This window comes from Dendrobates tinctorius, unplaced genomic scaffold (genome assembly GCF_039654945.1).
Source record: "Dendrobates tinctorius isolate UK_male_01 unplaced genomic scaffold, ASM3965494v1 ptg000064l, whole genome shotgun sequence".
Lineage (NCBI taxonomy): Eukaryota > Metazoa > Chordata > Amphibia > Anura > Dendrobatidae > Dendrobates > Dendrobates tinctorius.
Genome location: NW_027361732.1, coordinates 24513153 through 24535805, shown reverse-complemented (window position 1 = coordinate 24535805; position 22653 = coordinate 24513153). Strand labels below are relative to the sequence as shown.

Below are 22653 nucleotides of genomic sequence, written 5' to 3'. Positions count from 1 at the left end.
TGTTTTGGCCAGTAGGGGAATCTCTTCCTCCGAGCTGCTCCCACCACCTTCCTGTTCCTCACGCCATGATGGGTCAAGGACCTCATCATCTTCCCTCCCCTCTTCAAACAGCTGCTTCTCCGGGGTTGTCTCGCCAGCACCGTACGCACCAGAAAGTGGCAACTGAGTCTCGTCATCATCTGATGCGTACTGAGGTGTGCTGACCATAGGCACTGGCCCACTCGCCTCTTCAGATTCAGAGGGACAAAGAAGTTGCACATCACTGCATACTCCCTCTTCTTCACATTCAGGAATGCTGCTTGGCTGGCCCCCTCTTTCCAAGCCAACAGATTCCGAGAAGAGAAGTAGAGACTGTGATGGCTCCTGTCCATGTCTCTCTGACTGCCTGGGCACTTTGGCAGGTGGTGAAGAGACAGATGGTTGCTCTTCGGTGCTCTGGTCCTGAGAGGCTGTGGAAGTAATTGAAGTCGATGCGTTAGCTGCCATCCATCCGACAACGGCTTCAATTTGTTCCTCCCGTAGCAGTGGGGTGCGTTGAGGTCCTACAAAGCTGTGCATAAATGACTGTTGCCTGCTAAAACTGGGGGATGCTGATCCACTGGTGCCCGCAGCAGGCCCAGAATCCCCACGTCCTCTACCTGCAGAATCCCCACATCCTCTCCCTGCAGAATCCCCACGTCCTCTCCCTGCTGAAACTCCACGCCCACGCGCCTTACTCCCTGCCTTCTTCATCTTGCCAGACTGCTTAAGATAGGCAGAAAAGTACAACGGGGGGCCTTAGTGTGCTTATTCCTGAACAGCTGGTTACAGGTACAAGAAACACTAATTTTATGAAGTGTGTGTGTGTGGACTACACTTTAATAGGAGCTGATGTGGCCTACACAAGTTCCAAATGTAGTGTTTGGTGAACTTTTTTCGTGGTTTCTTTGTTGGAAACAAACTCAAAGTATGTGAACAAAGTATTGAAACTGACAGTATCACCAACTTTTTGGAGCTATTACAATGCAGGCAGGTAACCTACAATGCAAAAGATGAGGCTCCAAAAAAATTGGGTAATACTAATCTGGCTGCGCCGGCAGGGCACAAGCCAGAAAAAAAGGCTCCTCTATCTACTCCTATATAGTGTTTGCAACCAACCAATGTTGATGGATACGGATGGATGCACACTAATAGGAGAAGAAAAAATGAGCTGCACTCAAAGACAAATATGTGTGAGGCAGTGACGCACGTTGAGCGTCCTACAACCAGACGTAGCTGCAGGACACTCTACTCTGCATGAGCTGCACTCACACACAGTCAGAGACCTCTCAGACAGCCGTGAACAGTGCAGCTAAGTGGGCACTGGCACTGACAGGCTGCAGAAAGGCTCCGCTGTGTACTCCTATATAGTGTTTGCAACCACCGTAGATGGAGACGGATGGATGCACACTAATAGAAGAAAAAATGAGCTGCAATAAAAGAAAAATGTGTGAGGCAGTGACACGCTGAGCGTCCTACAACCAGACGTAGCTGCAGGACACACTACTCAGCGTGAGCTGCACTCACACACAGTCAGAGACCTCTCAGACAGCCGTGAACAGTGCAGCAAAGTGGACACTAGCACTGAAAGGCTGCAGAAAGGCTCCGCTGTCTACTACTAGTGTTTGCAACCAACGTATATGGATACGGATGGAAGCACACTAGATTGAAATTATGTAAAAAATGCAGCTCAAAAATTAAAAGATGTATGAGGCAGCAGTGATCACACTGGGTGGCCTACAGCCTGATGTGGCTGCAGGACCCACTCCACAGCGTGAGCTGCACTCACACAGCCCTTGCAGACAGCTGTGAACACTGCTGCTAGGGCAAAGAAGGCTACAGTGGTGGTTTATGTAGCCTGGGTAAAGCACTAGATGTTTGGTGGAATCGCTATTTCTAACTGTCCCTCACAGTCTTCTACAGCAGCCTGTCCCTAACTGAATTCCCAGCAGAGTGAACCAGAAATGGCGGCTGCGGTGGCTTTTATAGTGCATCATGACATCATTTCGGCAGCCAATCACAGCCATGCCAATAGTTAACATGCCTACATGCCTAACAGGATGTGCCCACACTTCGGAGGATTCCCATTGGCTTAATCAAAGCAAGCAGGCTCATAGCATGATGGGAACTTCCGATTCCGATTCCGGAATCCGATATGACAAAAGTATCGGAAGTCAGTATCGGAATTCCGATACCGCTAATATCGGCCGATACCCGATACTTGCGGTATCGGAATGCTCAACACTATTAAAGACTTTTATTTTAACCCCTTAAGGACCGAGGTAATTTTCGCTTTTGTTTTTCGCTCCCTTTCTTCCCAGAGCCATAACTTTTTTATTTTTCCGTCAATAGGGCCATGTGGGGGCTTATTTTTTGCGGGACGAGTTGTGCTTTTGAACAACACCATTGATTTTACCATGTTGGGTACTACAAAACGGGAAAAAAATTCCAAGTGCGGTGAAATTGCAAAAAAAGTGCAATCCCACACTTGTTTTTTGCTTGGCTTTTTTGCTAGGTTCACTAAATGCTAAAACTGACCCACCATTCTGATTTGCCAGGTCATTACGAGTTCATAGACATCAAACATGTCTAGGTTCTTTTTTATCTAAGTGGTGAAAAAAAATCCAAATTTTGCTAAAAAAAAAACAAAAAAAAACAACACCATATTCCGAGACCCGTAGCGTCTCCATTTTTCGTGATCTGGGGTCAGGTGAGGGATTATTTTTTGCGTGCCGAGCTGACATTTTTAATGATACCACGTTTATGCAGACACGTTCTTTTGATCACCCATTATTGCATTTTAATGCATTGTCACAGAGATCAAAAAAAGTAATTCTGGGGTTTTGACTTTTTTTCTCGCTACGCTTTTTAGCGATCGGGTTAATGCTTATTTTTTATTGATAGATCGGGCGATTCTGAACCCGACGATACCTAATATGTGTATGTGGGATTTTTTTTACTGTTTTATTTTGATTGGGGCGAAAGGGGGGTGATTTGAACTTTTAGGCTTTTTTATTTTTTTTATTTTTAAACATTTTTTTTACTTTTGGCATGCTTCAATAGCCTCCATAGGAGGCTTGAAGCATGCACAACTCGATCGGCTCTGCCACATATGGGCGATGAGCAGATCGCCCATATGTAGCAGATTTACTCCTGTGCTTTCAGCCATCAGCCTGGAAGAACCATAGAGGTCTCTATGAGACCTCTAATTGTCCAAGCAACATGATGCCAACCCCCAATCACGTGACGGGGGTCGGCGATGAGCTCACTTCCAGCCCGGCGGCCAGAAGTGCTATTTAAATGCCCTCTGTCAGCTTTGACAGCGGGATTTAACTAGTTAATAGGCACAGGCGGATGGCGATTCCACTCGCGCCTATTGCGGGCACATGTCAGCTGTTCAAAACAGCTGACATGTCCCCGGATTTGATGCGGGCTCAGCGCCGGAGCCCTCATCAAAGCAGGGGAGATGTCTAATGACGGACTGTGTCCGTCATTGGACATTAAGGGGTTAACATCATCAGTCGACAGGTTTTGTTTCCAAAATGCATCAGGCTTGTTTACATGTTATTTTGCATACTTCTGATGCTGAATTTTATGGTGAGGATGAAGGAGAGGTTTTTCTCTGATGACTCTTCCATGAAGGAAATATTTGTGCAGGTGTCCCTGAAGGGTAGAACAATGCACCACAACTCCAGTGTCTGCTAAACTTTTCTGAAGGTCTTTTGCAGTCAAGCAGGGGTTCTGATTTACCTCTCTATCAATCATACAAGCAGCTCTCACTGAAATTTTGCTTGGTTTTCCATACCTTATCTTGAACTCCACTGTTCTTTTTAACTGTCATTTCTTAATTACATTTTTAACTTAGGAAATGTCAACTTGACAACTCTTTCCTATTTTGTTATAGCTTTCTCCTGATTAGTGAGTGGGCCTCCACTATTTTCATTTTCAGAGTGTTAGGCAGTTGCTTAGACGAACCCATGGCTGCCATTTGTTGGCACAAGAGTTAGCAGAGACTGAGATTTTTATAGAGCTGGGACATCTGTTTCACCTATCCTTTCCTAACAATGATAGTGAATAAGTTATAACCCTAACAGGATAGTTAAGGTCGGAAACCTTTGTCAAGGTTGTCTGAGTGCACAAATCTCCACGAGTGCCCAAACTTTTGCATAGGCCCATTTTTTATAATTTTTAAAATGCAAATATGAATATATATTTTTTTTGTCTAAAATACAAGAGAAATGTGTCATCTTTAACGTTAGGCATTTTAGAAAACATTTCATCTTCAACTTAACTGTTCACAATAACAGTAATTTTGCCTCAGGGTGCCCAAACTCTACATACCATATAGAGCAGAAAAAGAGAAGAATTAGCTCATTAATAAAGCAAAATGAGCTACTGTAAGTACACATTGCTATAAAATATGATTATTGCAATATATTAAGAGGATACAAACTTTGATGGGAGTGTTTCTATAAATATTTGCATTTTGAGGAATTTTCTTTTTTATATTTGTTTATTTTATTTTGTTATTACCCCTCCCCTTCAAGAAATGAACTGCTCAAAAATGAAAAGAACAGTTGCTTGTGACAAGCAAGCACATCATCTCTAATTGACACTGTTATGATTTTTTTCTTCTAGTTCAGGTGCAGATGCCAGCTACATTATATCATTGATGAATCACACTGAGTCTGTCATTGCTGCTGACACCTCCCCCCTATCTCTACCTCCCATTTCAATTGAGCAAGGAAAAAAAGTAAAAAAAAAAAAGTGCAATAGGGTCTTATCCAAAAGAATAATGGGAACAAATAGGAGTAATTTCCAACTTATTGGGTTGTGAAGTCACATCTCCTTTAAACACATGAGTAGATTGCTGCAGATCTGGAATAAGGAATATAAAGATAAAAGAAACCACAAAAGCATGCCCATAGGGCCTTACCAGTGCAGATATAATGAATATAAATTAAATTGTGCAGGGTACTCTGTTATGAACGGGTAGCCGAGGAGAAAATAAAAAACAACACAAGCTAAGTCTCAGAAAACCAAAGAGGTTGGTAACTATGCAGACTGCAGATCCCTGATTCTAACCACACAACTAGTAGCAGTTGTGGAGCGCTCCTACATTGGTCATAGACGCCTCGTCACAACCGGAGAGCTACATAAGCCTAAAGCAGGAAAAGAGGAAACTAACTGCCCCAGAGCAGACTCCAAAGGAAAGACAGCCCCCCACATGTATTGACGGTGAAACAAGATGAAAGCACACACAAAGGCAGGAAAATAGGCTGAGCAAACGATGGGGCCAGACAATTAGAAAGGACAGGAAAGGAAAGACACTGTCTGCAGTCTGCCAAAAAACCCTACAAAATGTCCAACACAACTGATAGCAAAATTAACCCTGAAGTCACTAGACTTCTCCCACTATATCAGCACTCTGAAATATTCTGAGACAGAACAAAAAGAGGCCAATCTAACAAGGGACAAAAAAAGGCAATTTGGCAAATAAGAGTGGAAATTCAGCACAGCCCAGTCGGGCTGACTGACCACACAAAAAACTGAAAAGACCAACAAGAGCAAGTGTGAATATTAGCAAAAAAGCAAATTTATCTTGAAAGACTGGAACAGAGCTGAGTCCTAAACCTGAGAAGCAGACTGAATCACCAGCAACAGGATAGGGCGTTGGCTGTCTTATATCCAGTCTGATACTCCAGAGATCCAATCATTATCTTCCTCACCAGGTGGCAGATCACTACCACTTAAACTAACCTCACTACCTCCCATCACCACCAGAGGGAGAACGGAAGGGGAACTCTCAACTAGTGGAGCAGAAAATGAGCTCATAACAGTACTCACCCTCAATAGTTGTGTAAAGCCACAACTACTGTATGCGCTTAGTCACATGCAATGAAGCTGCAGCAGGATGGTGTAGACAGACAGCATCTGCTTCCATTACTCAAAGAGGAGATCCCAAGAGGAAAAAAAACACCAGATTCCCACGCTGCTATATTACAACCATCAAATAGAGGAAATCCTTTGGATTTTAGAAATTGGTTCCAATATCAGTACTTTATGTTACATACAGAGACAACGCATTTCGAGGTCCATTCACTGACCTCTTCTTCAGGTCGAATGTACAGAAATGAAGATAAATCAGAAGTTGGTGGTTTATATCATATCGCGGTTAGGCCCCCCGCTGTTCACAAAAAAAATAAATAAAATGGAGGAGGAAGGGGCAGTAACCAAATGTAAGTACATAGAAATTTCACAAAAAAATGACCAAGTGTTAAAAGACACAATAACTTACATCCCATAGATCACAAGTTGGACTAATTAAAAAAGAAATAAAAAATAAGAGTATTTAAAAATGAAACATAAGACTCCCCACACCAGGATCAAACCAATAAGGTTGTGGGACTGAGTGTATGTATATGAACCAAGGTCATCCACTTTAACTAGTAGAGCTATATGCATTCTGCTATATTTGACTTATAAGAGAGACATATGTTAAAATGGAAAGTAAACATTATACACGGGGAGTGCCAGAAGCCATGACTGTGAGTAACCCAAAGGGTTTTCCAGTTCCCATGGTCAGTACTGACGTCAGAGGCCAGGGAGACATTTCCAAAGAAGCGGAGAGATGTCAGCCGAACCCTTCAACACCAGATGTCTGAGCTTTTGGGATCATTAAAAAGTATCAGAGGATCCCAGGTGAGAAAAAATAAATGCCGGATGAATACATATGAGAGGAAGTTTTACTCGAAGATATCACACACCTCATTGAGGCCATTCGGATTTATAGTATTCATCCTATAAATCCAATAAATTTCTCTCCTACACAGAGCCTGGAATCTGTTAGGAGTATTAAGGAGTAATCCTGTCAACAGGTAGAAACCGCAAACCCGAGAAATCCCGTCCATGTGTAATAACGCAGTGTCTGGACAGGCCGTGCTTCATGAAGCCTTTTTTAGTATTATGGCGATGTGCATTGATTCTCTTTCTTAATGTCTGTGTTGTTCCCCCTATATACTGTTTATTGCAGCTACACTGTATCAAATAAATAGCAAAGTCCGACTCGCAGGACAATCGCTCAAGTATGGGGAAGGATTCATTAGTAGAGGTAGAGCTGAAAGAGGACACATTATGAGTAATGCCTTTGCATTACCCGAAAAAACTTATTGAAAAATCCCTCAGACATGTACAGACTGAGTGTGATCAGGAAACGCTACTTATAAAGAAATGGAACCGAGAGGATGGGGATTTCTCGGTTAATTTTCTAACTACGTTTAATAAGTGCCACAAACAAATGAAAAGCATATTAATGCTTTTGGCACATTCTCCGCAGTGATCCTATCTTGGGGAATTCCTTGCCTGAGAACCCCAGGATCACCTATAGGAGGGCTCCCACGATCTAAAATATATTAGCCCCCAGTCATTTGAAGGAGAAGACCTCTAATCCTTTTTTGAATATTAAAAAAGCCAGCAATATTGGAGTGTTTTGGCGTGGGAAACTGAAATGCCATTGTTGCAAAGGCCTGTTGCCGCTGGGCTGAGGCAGTACTGCAGTGCTTCCAGCTTGTGACTGATGTGGTCATTTTGGAGATGGAGGCTGAAGAGGAGGAGGAGGAGGATGAGGTGCAGAAGCTGTAGACTGTGGGGGCAACTTTGATTGACATAGGGACTGCAAGCCTCAGTCGGGAGGACGTATTCCATCGCAAGGTCCGAATGGGTCCTGACTTCCACTATGTTAACTGAGTGTGCCATCAGCTAGATGTACCTTCCCTGTCCTCAAGCACTTGTCCAATTGTTTGTGGTTAGGTGGACTTTCCCAGTAACTAGATTGTTGATGGCATGGCTAATGTTATGGCACACGTGCTTGTGTAATGTGGGGACGGCATATCAGGAGAAATAGTGGAAGCTTGGGACCGAGTGCCGTGGGACGGCTACCACCATCAGGCTGGGAAAGCCTCCATCTCCACGAGCCTAAAAGGCAACATTTTGAGCACTATCAGTTGTGAAATGTATGAATTTAGTAGTGTGGCCTCTAGTGTGGGCGTTGGCTGCGCATTTGCGCTTACGTTCCAAGGACTGGGGTATGGACAACTGAACACTGCGCTGGGACAACGACGTGGATGTGATTCCTGATGGTGCTAGTTGAGTGTGTGTAATGACACGTGCAGGGCAGGAGGTATCTTCCCATGCACCATAGACAGGGGATTGGCTAGCATGCACAACAGCGGAAAAGCAGTGGTGTCACCCACAGACACTATTCTTGGACTCTGGGGTTCGGCCCACAAAGTCAGATGCATTGCTTCCATGTGCCTGATCATGCTGGTGGTGGTCAGGCTGGTAGGTTTACTACCCGTACAGATGCTTGCCTGGAAGATAGTGCAAATGGTCTTTTTGGGGAGTCTTTACCAGACTCAGGAAGACCTAACAGTTGAACTGGCATCTTCAGTCGTGTTGGTGTTAAGGGGAATGGTTGCCCATCTTCTGTCTGCGGCCACCCCACTTCTTCCCTCCAGTGTGGGTGCTATGCCTCCCTCCCCCTGTGTGCTGCTGTCCTCGCTTTGCATGTCCTCCTGCCAGCTTGGGTCAATAACTATATCATCCACCACTTCATCCTCCACTTCTGCACCCTGGTCCTTCTTCTGACTTTCTGGCAATTGTGTCTCATCCTTGTCCACCTCTTGTGACACTTTCCCACTGTTGCCTTCATGTGACTGTGGTTGCTCAAATACTTGGGCATCGATACATGCAATCTCCTGTTGCCCCGCTTCAAGTGGACTGGGCGAGAGGAAAAGTGAACAGCTCTTTGGCGTGTCCAAGTGTGGGATCAGTTGTCTCCGGGCACTCGGCATGGTGGGAGGAAGGAGGATCAGGGTGAGGAATATGCATTCCAGACTCATGGCTACTCATACTTGACTGTGTGGAAGACAGGGTGGTGGTGGTGTCGGCAAAGTGACTGGAAGCATTATCTGCTATGCAACCAACAAAGTTTTGACACTCCTCTGGGTTCAATAGTGGTGTGCTGCTGCGGTCCCCCAGTAATTGGGACAGGAAGATCGGGCGAGAAGATGTGGGTATTTGTTGTGGCACAATTTCAGCTTTCCCATGGCCTCAGCCTCATCGTATGCATGCACCATCACCTTCACGTCCACTTCCCTGTCCCTTGCCACGCATCTTGCCCATTTTAAATGGAGTACAATATTTTCAACGTTCATTACAAATGGCTGAATTTGGAGTGAACTTATATGTGATCCGTGTGATGGAAAACCCCAGTTTAAAATATCTGGCATGTAGGTAACTATTTTTTTTTCAGCAAACTGCATTCAATAACTTGCCTACGAAACTGCAAAAAAATTTAAATTAATGCCTGAAATAGCACAATTTTGACTACTGATAAACAATCCGTGTGGTGGACAAACCCCAGTGTAAAATATATGGCCTGTAGGAAAGTTTTTTTTTCAGCAAACTGGTGTCAATAACTTGCCTAAGGGTAGTTTCACACTTCCCGATAATTCCGGTACCGGAAAAACCGGTACCGGAGCTATCCGTGTCCGTGTGTCCGTGTGCATACGTATGCCATCCGTGTGACATCCGTGTGCTATCCGTATGTCCGTGTGTACCATCTGTGTGCTGTCCGTGTTTTTGAAAAATTATTTTCAATGTTAACCCTTTGACCTTTAAAAACGCACACGGATGGCACACGGACAGCACACGGACAGCATCCATGTGCGGTACGTGTTTACACGGACCCATTGACTTGTATGGGTCCATGTGATCCGTGCTGTTGCACAAAAACGGACATGTCAGCGTGTTTTGCACACGGACACAGGGTCCATGAAAACACGCTGACATCTGCATAGACACATTCATTCGAATGTGTCTACGTTTGTCAGTGTCTCCGGTATGTGAGAAAACGGTCACTACACGTACCGGAAATACTGACGTGTGAAACTGCCCTAAGACACTGCAGCAAAATTTAAATTGAGGCCTGAAATTTTGACCGCAACAATATGTGATCCATGTGGCGGTCAAACCCCAGTTTAAAATATCTGACCTGTAGGTAAATTTTTTTTAAGCAAACTGTTATCAATAACTTGCCTAAGCGACTGCAACAAAATTTAAATTGATGCCTGAAATGACACAATTTTGATGGCACTGATATGCGATCCGTGGGGCTGACAAACCTCAGTTCAAAATATCTGGCCTGTAGGCAACAATTTTTTTTCAGCAAACTGGTGTCAATAGTTATAACGTAGCTTGGGGCGCTGTGCGAGGAACACAAAAGCAGCAAATAAAAAGACAATACCACCTCTTTGTCTAAACAATAAAATAATAATTATAAATATATAAATATTTGCGCTAAAAAATGTGACCTAAAGTCCGAAGATAAACGTCCTAAAATATAACATGCAAGGCCCATAAAAAATATAATAAACAAAGATAAAGCACTAATGTGCCTAGAGAAATAAACTCAGGATAATTTTAAAAAAAGGAGCACACAATTATATTAACCAGACAAGTACCTTTCAAAACCAGGATAGGGCCATGTTCAGACGGTGCTCTGTAGTCCTAATGCAAGGCTAAATGCGCAAAGTAGCTGCTTCCACTGAGAGCCAAAGGTCCTTGTGCTGAAGAAATGTCCCGTTGTAATCCAAGTAAAAATTATATCCAAAATCAGTATCGAGGGTTAATGATGAAGTGCCCCTAATGTGATGGCAAGAAAAGGACGATGCCCCGGCCAGCGACAATCGCCCACCTTGTTAGCAAAATCACACCGCTGCACAGCGACAGAAGCGCTGTGTAGGAGCTGAAAGCCAGCAAGGAACAGGACCTTGCGTGACGTCACAATCACGTGATAGGTCACGTGATCGGCTAAGGAGCGCTAGAAGGACCAAATTTCCTACGCGGTTCAGAAGACTACAGCTTCCTTCGTCAGTGAAAACAAATGGTAATTGCCAATAAATATATTGAATTTAATATTATGGACTTTATCACTTGTGAAACTAAAGGAATCATCTATGGGATTACATGTGTCGTAGCTGTTTTTGTTCTGACCAAGCGTCAGATCTTTCCAGATCACCAGTGAGGCCGGATTGAGAGGTTTTGTCGCCCTTCTGATGACAAGCGCTTGGAGACAAAGGACTCAACACACACGGGCCGTGGTCAAATCACTTTATCTGACGTAATGAAATATAAGACATGTTTTTATACCATTTACAGCAATATGTGACTCAATATGTGGAGCTCATTTGGCCCCCACCATCACCTCAGGGTCGTATCTTGTTTACAATATAGCCAGAACATGTTGTTGAGAATAAATATGATAAGTATAGTTTCCTTGAACACGGAGACTAGTAGTCTACATGAGAATAATTTCTAGCAGTAATAAGGCAAAAGGCAATTGAAGTCTTAAAGGCATTTAAAGGGATATAAAAGCAAACCATTAACTCTTCTATATCAATTTCCCCTTTTGTAAATGGTATAACCTTTGCCACAGGGTCAGCTGATGTCCACAAAGGAGCTACTGTCTCATGGGTCTAGTACCCATAAGGGGGCTTCCTACCTGCTTCGCCCATCCACCCTCAGTGTGGACACTCACTTTCCCCATCAGCAATGGCCACCTGGGGTCTATGGTACACTACAGAAGGTTCAGCCTTAGATTCTTTTTTTCTGCATACATTATTCAGTAGCTTAAGTAATACATATATTAGCGCTTTTACGGCTACATAAAGCAATAAGCAAACCAACAAAATTTGCATACAAGTCTACAAAATGCCAAAAATCCATCCTGCTAAGCCATTAAACCAATTTGCTGGATTTAGGAAAGAGAATGTGTTACCCCACCAGGAGTCTCTGGTTGCACTGTGTTGTTTTAACCATTGGTCTCTAAGTTCACCTATTCTGTCCATACTGGCCCTGATCTGGAGATTGCCAGCAGGGTCAATATAGTCACAACAGGTGGGACCAATTATTTGACTATTCCTCCTCCTTTTGCTGTCAGGTAATCTAGTACTATAGAATGCTGGTTAGTAACTGTCATTAATTGTCTCTGTATTGTATTAGTTTCATTAAAAACTTCAAGAATCTCGAAAATCTGATCGTCCAGGTAGTCGGTAGCTTCCACTAATTTATCCCACATTTGTGTTATGAAGGGGTATATTAGCGTACTACTGAATATTTTATTTGTTATCCCCATTTCTACTAGATGCGGCCTACCATTGGGCCGGGGCTTATTGTCTGCAGCCCTTCTATACCAAGTATGAATTGGGACTGCTGCCGTGTCTATTTTACTATGAGGAACTATGAAAGTGGCTGGTGTTAGTTTGGCAAGAGTGCAGACCCCTCTTATGTCTGGGCTCACCCACCTGTAGGCGCGATGTCCGCAAACCAGGAATACTCCATCAGGGAGAACACAAACATGACCAGGGGTCTGTATACATTGGTATAAACTCAAAAGTCCTGACATAGGCTTATGGGCACACCAAGTATTATTCATTTGTTTTCCGCTTATACCAGATGTACATTTACCCCTTTCTTTCCTTATTATTTTACCCGTAGATGCTTTACTGCCTTCAACACCATCCTGGTACACCGTCTCATTAACCTGTGTTTGAACGCGAGTGTATATGCGGAAGCAATTATTGTCCTCACCACAGGTGTCTGCTCCAGTGTGTTGAAGACTGAACCACAGTCCATCATTGGGAATAGGGTCTGAGTGAGGGATTTCAGTCCTCCTCCTGGCGACCATATTTCCGACATCTGAGTCATATTCCCGCCACCACATTTGTACCTTAGGCCGCGTTATATTAAACTGAAACCAGGGATTAGCGGCCCATCCGATTATAGCCAATGAGGCAGATATATCACGGGGCACATCTTTTCCCCAAAACCTAGATTGAGTCCAAGTCTCATTGTGTATGCAGTGTGGGGTTAATACCTCCCATGGCTCCAGAGGTAAGGCCAAGTACAGCATAGTCCTCGCAGATACAGGGCTGTGTGTACAGATCCAACAGTCTTTCGGTTTCTGTCCTTCCATGTCCTTTATAAGAAGGGCATGATGCCGAATGAGTTTGTTGTCCCAGTCAGCATTTAAGAGTTTATCCTGTGTCTCTGTAGAGTGCAGTAACCCTGTCACTGCCAGCAAGGTGATGAGGAGTACAGTCATTCTGCTGTTGACAGGACCTTCTTGCAGTGACTGGCGTGGATCCAGGTTGGCTTTCCCTCCAGTTTTACTGAGGTGGATGTGGTCAGCTGGACTTGGAAGGGGCCGTCAAATCGTGGGTCCAGGCTCCTTCTCATGTGCCTGCGTATAACCACCCAATCACCTGGATTCAGCTGATGCACATCTGCACTGGCATTAGGATCTGGAATGGATGAGAACACATGTTTATGCACCACATTAAGTCTTTCCTGTAAGGCCTGGACGTAGGCTGTCATAGACCCGTGTTGCATTTGCAGCACCTGTGGGAAGTACAGACCTGTCTTTGGTGCACTACCAAACAGGACTTCAAATGGAGACAAGTCTGTCTTCTATTTGGAGTGTGTCTGACTGAAAAGAGTGCAAGAGGCAAGCACTCTACCCAGCTCTTTCCTGTCTCTGCCATGGCCTTTTGAATTTTCAGTTTAAGTGTCCCATTTAGTCTTTCTACCTTCCCACTACTTTGTGGCCTATATGGTGTATGAAATGCTTGCTGTACACCCAGGGCCTGCATGACTTCCCTCCTTATTTCTCCCGTGAAGTGTGTACCCCTATCACTTTCTATGGTTTCTGGGACACCATACCTGCAGATCAGTTCTTTCATCAGTTTGTCTGCAGTTGTTTTAGTAGTTGCAGATTTTACCGCAGAGAAGAGATCTACACATACTAGGACATATTCATACACTCCTACCTTTGGTAGCTGTATGTAATCAATCTGCAGTCTCTGAAACGGGTAGAGAGGCCTAGGTGTCGCTTTCTTAGGGACTTTTACTGTTTTACCTGGGTTGTGCTGTGCACAGATGAGGCATGATTGTACAAGTTTCGCGGCTGCGTAACTGAAACCAGGAGCGATCCAGAAGGCATCCACCATGGCACACGTGACTTTTGGAGGCGTGCGTGGGGCCATGTGTTGCTTGCGCCATAATCGGAAACAGGGACTTCGGTAGGCACAACTTATCCTTATTCTCCCATACTCCATTTGAGTTCAGCTCAGCTCCCAGTCTCCCCCAGTGTTCCTTCTCTGTTTGGGCAGCCTGTTGCTGGAGAGATTTCAGGACATCTAAACTCAGCGTGGCTGGAATATGCTGACTCCCCGCCACCGTCCACTGCTTCCTAGGCCGCCTGGCTGCTATTTTAGCAGCCTCGTCCGCCCTTCTGTTGCCTTCTACCTCCATGGAGTCACCTTTTGCGTGTGCTTTTACCTTGACAATGCCAACCTGGACTGGTAACATCAATGCCTCCATCAATTGTTTCACCAGCTCTGCATTTTTAATGGGCTTACCGGCTGATATAAGGAACACTCTGCTTCTCCAGATAGGGCCATAATCATGGGCTATTCCCCATGCATAATTCGAATCAGTGTAAATATTAGCGACTTTACCTGCAGCGGCTCTACACGCCTCAGTGAGTGCCTTCAACTTTGCCTCCTGCGTCGACATGTGAGGAGAGAGTGGTTCAGCTTGGATTACCTCATGTGAGGATACTACTGCATAGCCAGTGTAGAATTGTCCATCCTGGTGGTATCTGGAGCCATCTACAAAAACTCAAAATCTGCATTAAGAACAGGTTTTTTTCATAAACGTGTGCAAACCCAACTGTCTCCTGACTCATCAGTTCTATGCAGACATGTTCATGTGTCATGTCAAAGTATCCTTCCTCACTCACTAATACGGTCACCAATTCCCCCTTTTCTGAATCCACAGGCAGGAGGGTGACTGGATTCAGAACGTTACACCTTTTGAGGGTGACATACTCAGGAATTAGTAGAGCACACTCAAGTCGGAGCTGTCTGGCCATAGACAGATGTTTTGGTTGAACTTGTAGGAGTATGGCATGGATGTCATGTGGGGAATAGATTGTCAAAAGAAACGTCAGTGTGATCTCACATGCCTTTCCTAGTAGTGCGGCTGCTCCTACCGCACAGACACAATCAATTTTGTGTGAGGTCCCGGGTCACTAAACCTAGGAAGATGCATAGATGCTTAGGTGACCTGGGTAGAGGGAGATCTTGAATTGCCTGTTTCCTGTCAGGTGTCTGGTACCTTCGGCAATATAATGTCCCAACAAATGTCACCTTTTGTTTGTAATACTGTAATTTGTCACGTGAGACCTTGCAACCCTTAGGGTCATCCACGTACTGTAATAGTACAATCAGCGGATGAGGTGATGGCCACTACTCAAGGATCCCTGCCATCGCTGCTGAATAGATGGCAGGGGGTTTCTTTCCCCCTTTTGTGGGTGGACTGTCCAACAATATTGTTCACCTCTATGAGTAAAGGAGAAAGATACTGACAGTCTGTGTGCAGGGGTACAGAGAAAAATGCACCTGCTAAATCAATGACTGTGAAACATTTTGACATTACTGGGATCTGTGACAGTATTGTGTGTGTGTGTTAGGGACGATTGAGGTCACACTCACTGTATCATCATTAATAGCCCTTAAGTCATGGACCTTTCTGTAAGTGTCAGCAAACCCTTGAGTTCCTTCTTTTTTTTTTTTTCTTTTTTCCTAATGGGATACAAAGTGGTGTCACAGGGGGAAGATCTTTGCAGTCCAAAGGGGGGGTTTCTTTGCACCAGAACCCCTGCCTTAACATACTCTCTAATATCTCTGCTCGGGGCAATTGATTTGGCTATTGATATTGCTAGGCTCAAGGGGTATTGCTTTAAACAAGGGGGAGTGGTTCCTTCTTTCATTTTAATCATGACAGGGGGAATGGGCAACTGACCCACATCCGTTTTTCCCCTTGCCCAAACAGTGTCTGGCACCTGTCCCATTTCCTCATCCTCAGGCATTTTGGTGTCAGGTGTTAGTTTCACCGCTTTTGTCATATACACCATTGCCGCAATCTTACACAAATGTTTATCTGAGAGGGGACTTGTGACTGTAATACCCTCAGGAGAGTACTGTATGGTGGCCTGGATCGCACTCAGCACATCTGCTCCCAGTAAATTCATAGGGGTATTGTCACTAACAATAAGTTTTGTAAGTACCACAATTCCAGCACCTCACTGTTTCTAGGTCCCTTGGTACCTTACTACGTCTCCACTGTTTTCCTTGTGCTCCAGCATACATGACAGGTCGTCTTATTGTCCTTGTTTGCTCAATTTCTTTAGCTACCTTAAGGAGGTCTTTCGGATCTACATGTCTCCATTCAGGTCTGGCTGTCTGTACTGTGTCTCGTAAGTCTTTGCTCATACCGTCAATGAATGCATTCACCAGTATTCTAACATCAAGTGGGTTTATGCAAATGTACCCCATGTCTGCCCATTTCAGCTGTAACCGTCCAAAGTACATCTCTACACTCTCTCCTCTTTGCTGTGTCACGTTAATCAGGAGTACAGACTGCTCTGATTGTTCCACTGTAGCCCATTGTCTTAGTGACTCACAGTATGTCTCCCCAGACCGTGCAGATTTATCATCCATGCCCCAAGCCTGATTCTTTGTCACATCTGTGTGTGTCTTAATTATATGTCCTAGTGCATCACCTGCCTTTAAACTCACCAACCTCTCTAGGTCTGCCCAGGTACACTTATATGTCTGCTGTATTTCCTGTATGTGTCTGTAAAACGGGAATGGTTGGTCTTCAGGGTCAGGCAACTGTTTCAACAAAGCTAGCTGGTCAGAGGGGCTCCAGGGATAATACACCTGCATCTTTCTTATTCTAGTCGCACTGATGGGGTTGGTCGTCTGATGTCTACTGTCAGCTTACTCCTCAAAGGTCAATGTCCCCACTACCCACTCTACCGTGTTTCCCCGAAAGTAAGACCCTGTCTTACATTAATTTTACCCCAAAAAGTCCCACCCTGTCTTACTTTCGGGGGAGGTCTTACCATTAGCCGAAAAAAAATGACAATTTCTTTTTAACCAATAAATTAACATTTATTAACATGCTGTTATACCCCATAACAGTGCCGTATCCCACTGCACACAGCCCCACACCCCATAACAGTGCCGTATCCCACTGCACACAGCCCCACACCCCATAACAGTGCCGTATCCCACTGCACACAGCCCCACACCCCATAACAGTGCCGTATCCCACTGCACACAGCCCCACACCCCATAACAGTGCCGTATCCCACTGCACACAGCCCCATACCCTATACAGTACATGTTTCCCTACTTGGTTTTTAAATGCTGGACGTTTTCCTCTGCGGTGCGGCTGTGTGTGCGGAAGGCCTGTGCTGCAGGGAACGCTGTGCCAATCAGCAGGGAAACAGCGGTGACGTGGGGCTGGGGCGGCCAATTACAGCCCAAGCTGCTGGACCAATCAGTGCTCGAGCCGGGGGCCGGCGGTGATGTGGGGAACAGGGGCGGCCAATGAGCTGTTGAGCTGGGCGGATTGCGGGGTTAACACTGCGAGTTAACCCCATGAGCGCTGGACCCGCCCAGCTGCACCTGAGGACACCTCTGGAGCCTGGGGACCCAATGGGGGACAGCGGCGGCCCAAAGGTAAGGGCCTTACATTTCACAGCGGCCCCCAACCCTGCCTTACATTCGGGGGAGGCCTTACATTGAAGGACCCCCCCGTAACCCCCACCCTGTCTTACTTTCGGGGGGGTCCTACTTTCGGGGAAACAGGGTATTATGTCAGCTTCTTATGTCACTACATATGATCATATGATCTTGTCTGGACAGGATTTAGCGCAACTCGCTTAGGTCAGTAGCACAGGTCACACAAGTAGCTATTCAGTCTGGGTTTGTCTGAGTCTGATCACAGTGTTTACAAGTCCATCTGTTTTGTCTGAGTCTCTGGTTACTCTTTGTCAATCAAAACATTCATAATACACCTTCCACACTGCTGCACATTCATTCTCAAGCATCATTTATTCACTTGCTATTTTCTTCCCTTGTCTGTGCCTTTTTGTACATCCAAACATTCACACTCTGGTATTTTTGCCTTTTTTTTTTTTTAAATTGGTCCAACCTGTATTACTGCTTCCTTTCTTCTCTGTCTTTTTCAATTTGCATAGCTCTCTTGGATCTCATTGGGGGCACCGACGGTACACAGAAAAAGTTGCCATGGCTTCAACCTTTTTCTGCCGACAGCTCACTTTTCTTCTGAAATGCCCTCCCAGTGTGCCTGGACTTCTGTCTTACAGGCCACACTTAGCAAGTCAGAGAGAGCCTGCCAAGGTGTAGCGGGAAGGCTCCTTGCCTCTCACCCGGTAGACCTACAGGATGTAGCGGGAAGGCTCTCTGCCTCTCACCCGCTAGATCAGCTGGCTAGAATAGGATCAGGCCTGCATCCTTCCAGCCCAGCTCCATGGATTGTTGTGGGAAGGCTATTTCAACCTTAGACAGCTCACCTTTCTTCTGAAATGCCCTCCCAGTGTGCCTGGACCTCTGTCTTACAGGCCACACTTAGCAAGTCAGAGTGAGCCTGCCAAGGTATATCCAGAGGGCTCCTCACCCTCGCCTCTCACCCACAACAATAAAACCTGCTGACTAAAGTAAGAAGTCCCAGGTTTGATAGGACTCTAACCCACTTTATCAGCCGTACAGTCGGCTACCTCCTCTGTTGATACACAATTTGCTATACAAATCAATCACACAACTAGAAGCAGGTTCAAACACATTAATGACCAAACAATCACTTACAATGACCATCAATCACTTGCAATTTCCTTCTAAATTAGGCACCATATTTTACTTTTAACTTCCAACTTCAATTAAGTACTGTTGCTTTAAAATGCACAAATCTTTCAGCGCGTACTTTATGGATAGAATTACAGAGAATTTTGAGCACAGCTCACACTCAGCAGAGATAAGAGCGAAGGGAGAAGAAACTGCGCAGCTCCATCCTTCCCCCCTCCCATCAGAATGCAGCGTTCTTCACTGAATTCTGTAGCTCTTTAGAGTTATCAAAATCAATTTCTACAAAGAAACTCAAAATCACGGGATTTCACTGTAAGAGCAGATGACTGTATAATGAGATTAACTGAGTCTTGCCCTTTTATGGCCAAATGCATTCAGGAAACTTTACAATGTAATGCCACATATAACACGAGCTATATCATTACTCAATTCATTCAGTCTCAGATGTAGATTTGAAATATCTATAACGCATCTGTCCGGGATTCCACCACAACTAGAAAGGTAACAAATCTCTTGACACAAAAATGATGTGTGATGATTCATTTATACGTGCTCATTCACGGATTTTTTTTTTTTTTTTTCTCAATTACTCATCTCTCATCTTATTCAGAGGTTCTCATAGACATACATACAAGGATTCACACAGCCTGCCTATCTTGCACTTTGGATTTGATTGACACTTTAACCTACAGCAGTGTCCACTGACACTCCGAGAACACCAAAGCCAACTTCTTAAACAACAAGAAACATTGAAAACCAGAGCAACCAAAAAACCACAGCCCTATACAAAATACAGCCTCATATGATTTACTGCCAATCCAAAACAACAACAACTGCACAGAGTCTATCCCAGACTCTGTGCTACACAGTATACAACCAGTTAGTATATTAATATATTGCCAGAACAGTTTAACAGATAATACAGATGACAATTATTATCTTATTACTCTATTATTCAACTCTCATACAGACATACTCACCCCTCACTGGTGATGTGGGTTCTTTTGAACCGTGCTGTTACAGTCTTACCCAGAGGTATGTGGACATCCTTAGAGAGGTTGCAGATGCAGAATCAATGTAAGAATAAATGTTCTCACCTGCTGCAGCCTTGATTCTGCATTTCCAACCTCCCAGGAAGCTCCCACATACGGATTCCGAATAGACTGGTTTCCACGGCCCCACGTTGGGCGCCAAACTGTCGTAGCTGTTTTTGTTCTGACCAAGCGTCAGATCTTTCCAGATCACCAGTGAGGCCGGATTGAGAGGTTTTGTCTCCCTTCTGATGACAAGCGCTTGGAGACAAAGGACTCAACACACACGGGCCGTGGTCAAATCACTTTATCTGACGTAATGAAATATAAGACATGTTTTTATACCATTTACAGCAATATGTGACTCAATATGTGGAGCTCATATGGCCCCCACCATCACCTCAGGGTCGTATCTTGTTTACAATATAGCCAGAACATGTTGTTGAGAATAAATATGATAAGTATAGTTTCCTTGAACACGGAGACTAGTAGTCTACATGAGAATAATTTCTAGCAGTAATAAGGCAAAAGGCAATTGAAGTCTTAAAGGCATTTAAAGGGATATAAAAGCAAACCATTAACTCTTCTATATCACATGTCCATGTGGGAAATTGTATATTGGCAGGACAATACGTCCAATGTGCATAAGGATTGCTGAACATCTGCAAAATATTACCAAGAAGTTCACTGGTCACCCTTTGTCTAATCACTTTCTTACACACCATGGAGGTTCTATTAGAGACATTAAGGTAACCAGGATCAAAACTATTAAAAAAGTTGGAGAAAGGGAAACTATATTAATCAAATGTCCAAAGAAGAAAGCGAGTGGATATTTAAAATGAATACTTTAATGCTAAATGGACTAAATAGTGAAATAAAATTATTTGCTTTTAATGGTTAATATTCCTCTGTATGTGGGGCAGGTATTTAAGCGCTATCTCTGAGACAATGACCATCCCTGACGAAGGAAGCTGTAGTCTTCTGAAACACGTAGGAAATTTGGTCCTTCTAGCGCTCCTTAGCCGATCACGTGACCTATCAGGTGATTGTGACATCACGCAAGGTCCTGTTCCTTGCCGGCTTTCAGCTCCTACACAGCGCTTCTGTCGCTGTGCAGCGGTGTGATTTTGCTAACAAGGTGGGCGATTGTCACTGGCCGGGGCATCGTCCTTTACCTGCCATCACATTAGGGGCACTTCATCATTTAACCCTCGATACTGATTTTGGATATATTTTGTACTTGGATTACAACGGGACATTTCTTCAGCGCAAGGACCTTTGGCTCCCAGTGGAAGCAGCTACTCTGCGCATTTAGCCTTGCATTGGGACTACAGAGCACCGTCTGAACATGACCCTATCCTGGTGTTGAAAGGTACTTGTCTGGTAATATGCGTAATTGTGTGCTCCTTTTTTTTTTTTTTAAATTATCCTGAGTTTATTTCTCTAGGCACATTAGTGCTCTATCTTTGTTTATTATATTTTTTATGGGCCTTGCATGTTACATTTTAGGACGTTTATCTTCGGACTTTAGGACAAATTTTTAAGCGCAAATATTTATTTATTTATAATTATTATTTTGGTGTCAATAGTTGCCTAAAACACTGCAACAAAATTTAAATTGAGGCCTGAAATGGCACAATTTTGACCGCAACGATATGCGATCCGTGTGGCGGATAAACCCCAGTTTACAATAGCTGTTTTTTTTACTGCTGCAATATGGAAAAGATCTGGCTGTATTCTGCAGTGCCAACAAGCAAATGGAGCAGAAAAAACAGTGTTCTCTGGATTGCTTTTAAAGCAAATAATCAAGATTAAGATCCAAAACAAATTACTCCTGGCCCCTGGTACCTGGGGCTATGTTTTGAAATATCCGCGATAGGCAGCAGCAGACAGAACTGGCAAGGACCCTATTGCCATATGCACTGCAGTCTCCACATACACTCAATCACAAATAGTTCAAATTTACCATGATCTGCCAATTTCAAAGAATTACATTCAAATTTAATTTCAGATTCCAGTGTATGGTGCATAGTGTAGGATTGCTATCTAAAACTTTTAAGAATTAAAAAAAAAAAAAAACAACACTATTCTCACCTTACCCTTGGCATTCATGGCTCTTTTACTTCATTCCATCCTAGTTTCTGTACATATTTTCCTACTATCATGATGTGTTATCCCAAGACCAAATCGGTGACCAGCTTCCGCAAGCAACAGAAAAAGATGTTTTCACAGGAGCCAAAGTCATTGAAGAAAATTGCGTCTCCTTTGGGAAGGAAAGCAAATTCTTTTCTTTTCATACTCTGTACAGACCCTATAAATATTTAAATATTAGCTGAAACCGAGTCCTGCCTGTTGTATTTTTATAATACATACTGTATATTCATATTTTTATTCTTCATGTCTTTTATCACCTCTATTGCTTTATCCATATAAACTTCTGTATAAGAAGATGATTAGTACAGACTAGGGAAACCAAATCTAGGCTATGTTCCCACATTGAGATTATGGTGTTTTTGATATTGCACATTTGTTTGCATCATTTCTGACCATATTAATTAAAATGCGTTATTTGCATTTTCTCGAAAACATGCATACGCAAAATCTCAACAACATGCAGCCCTAAAGAAAATAAAGGTGAAAATAGTAATAAGAGGTCATCCTTGTAAGTCATTGATTATGCTGGATGTTTGTGATCGACTTTATTTCATCTGATGCTAGTAAAATACACTTGACTTTTTCTTACTATATTTCCTAATTGTTAAGGATGACTCAGAAATCTTGTTTTCCTGATGAATAAGACAGTG

At 43.9% G+C, this 22653-nt stretch overlaps 1 long non-coding RNA gene across 1 annotated transcript; it reads right to left on the bottom strand.

Annotated features, from left to right (window-relative positions):
* Nucleotides 1-11175: 11175 nt before the first annotated feature.
* LOC141094502 (uncharacterized) lies at nucleotides 11176-19920 on the bottom strand. Its single transcript, XR_012233085.1, has 2 exons — nucleotides 19799-19920; nucleotides 11176-13382 (listed from the first exon to the last, which is right to left on the bottom strand). It is a non-coding gene; the product is annotated as an uncharacterized lncRNA (long non-coding RNA).
* Nucleotides 19921-22653: the final 2733 nt, after the last annotated feature.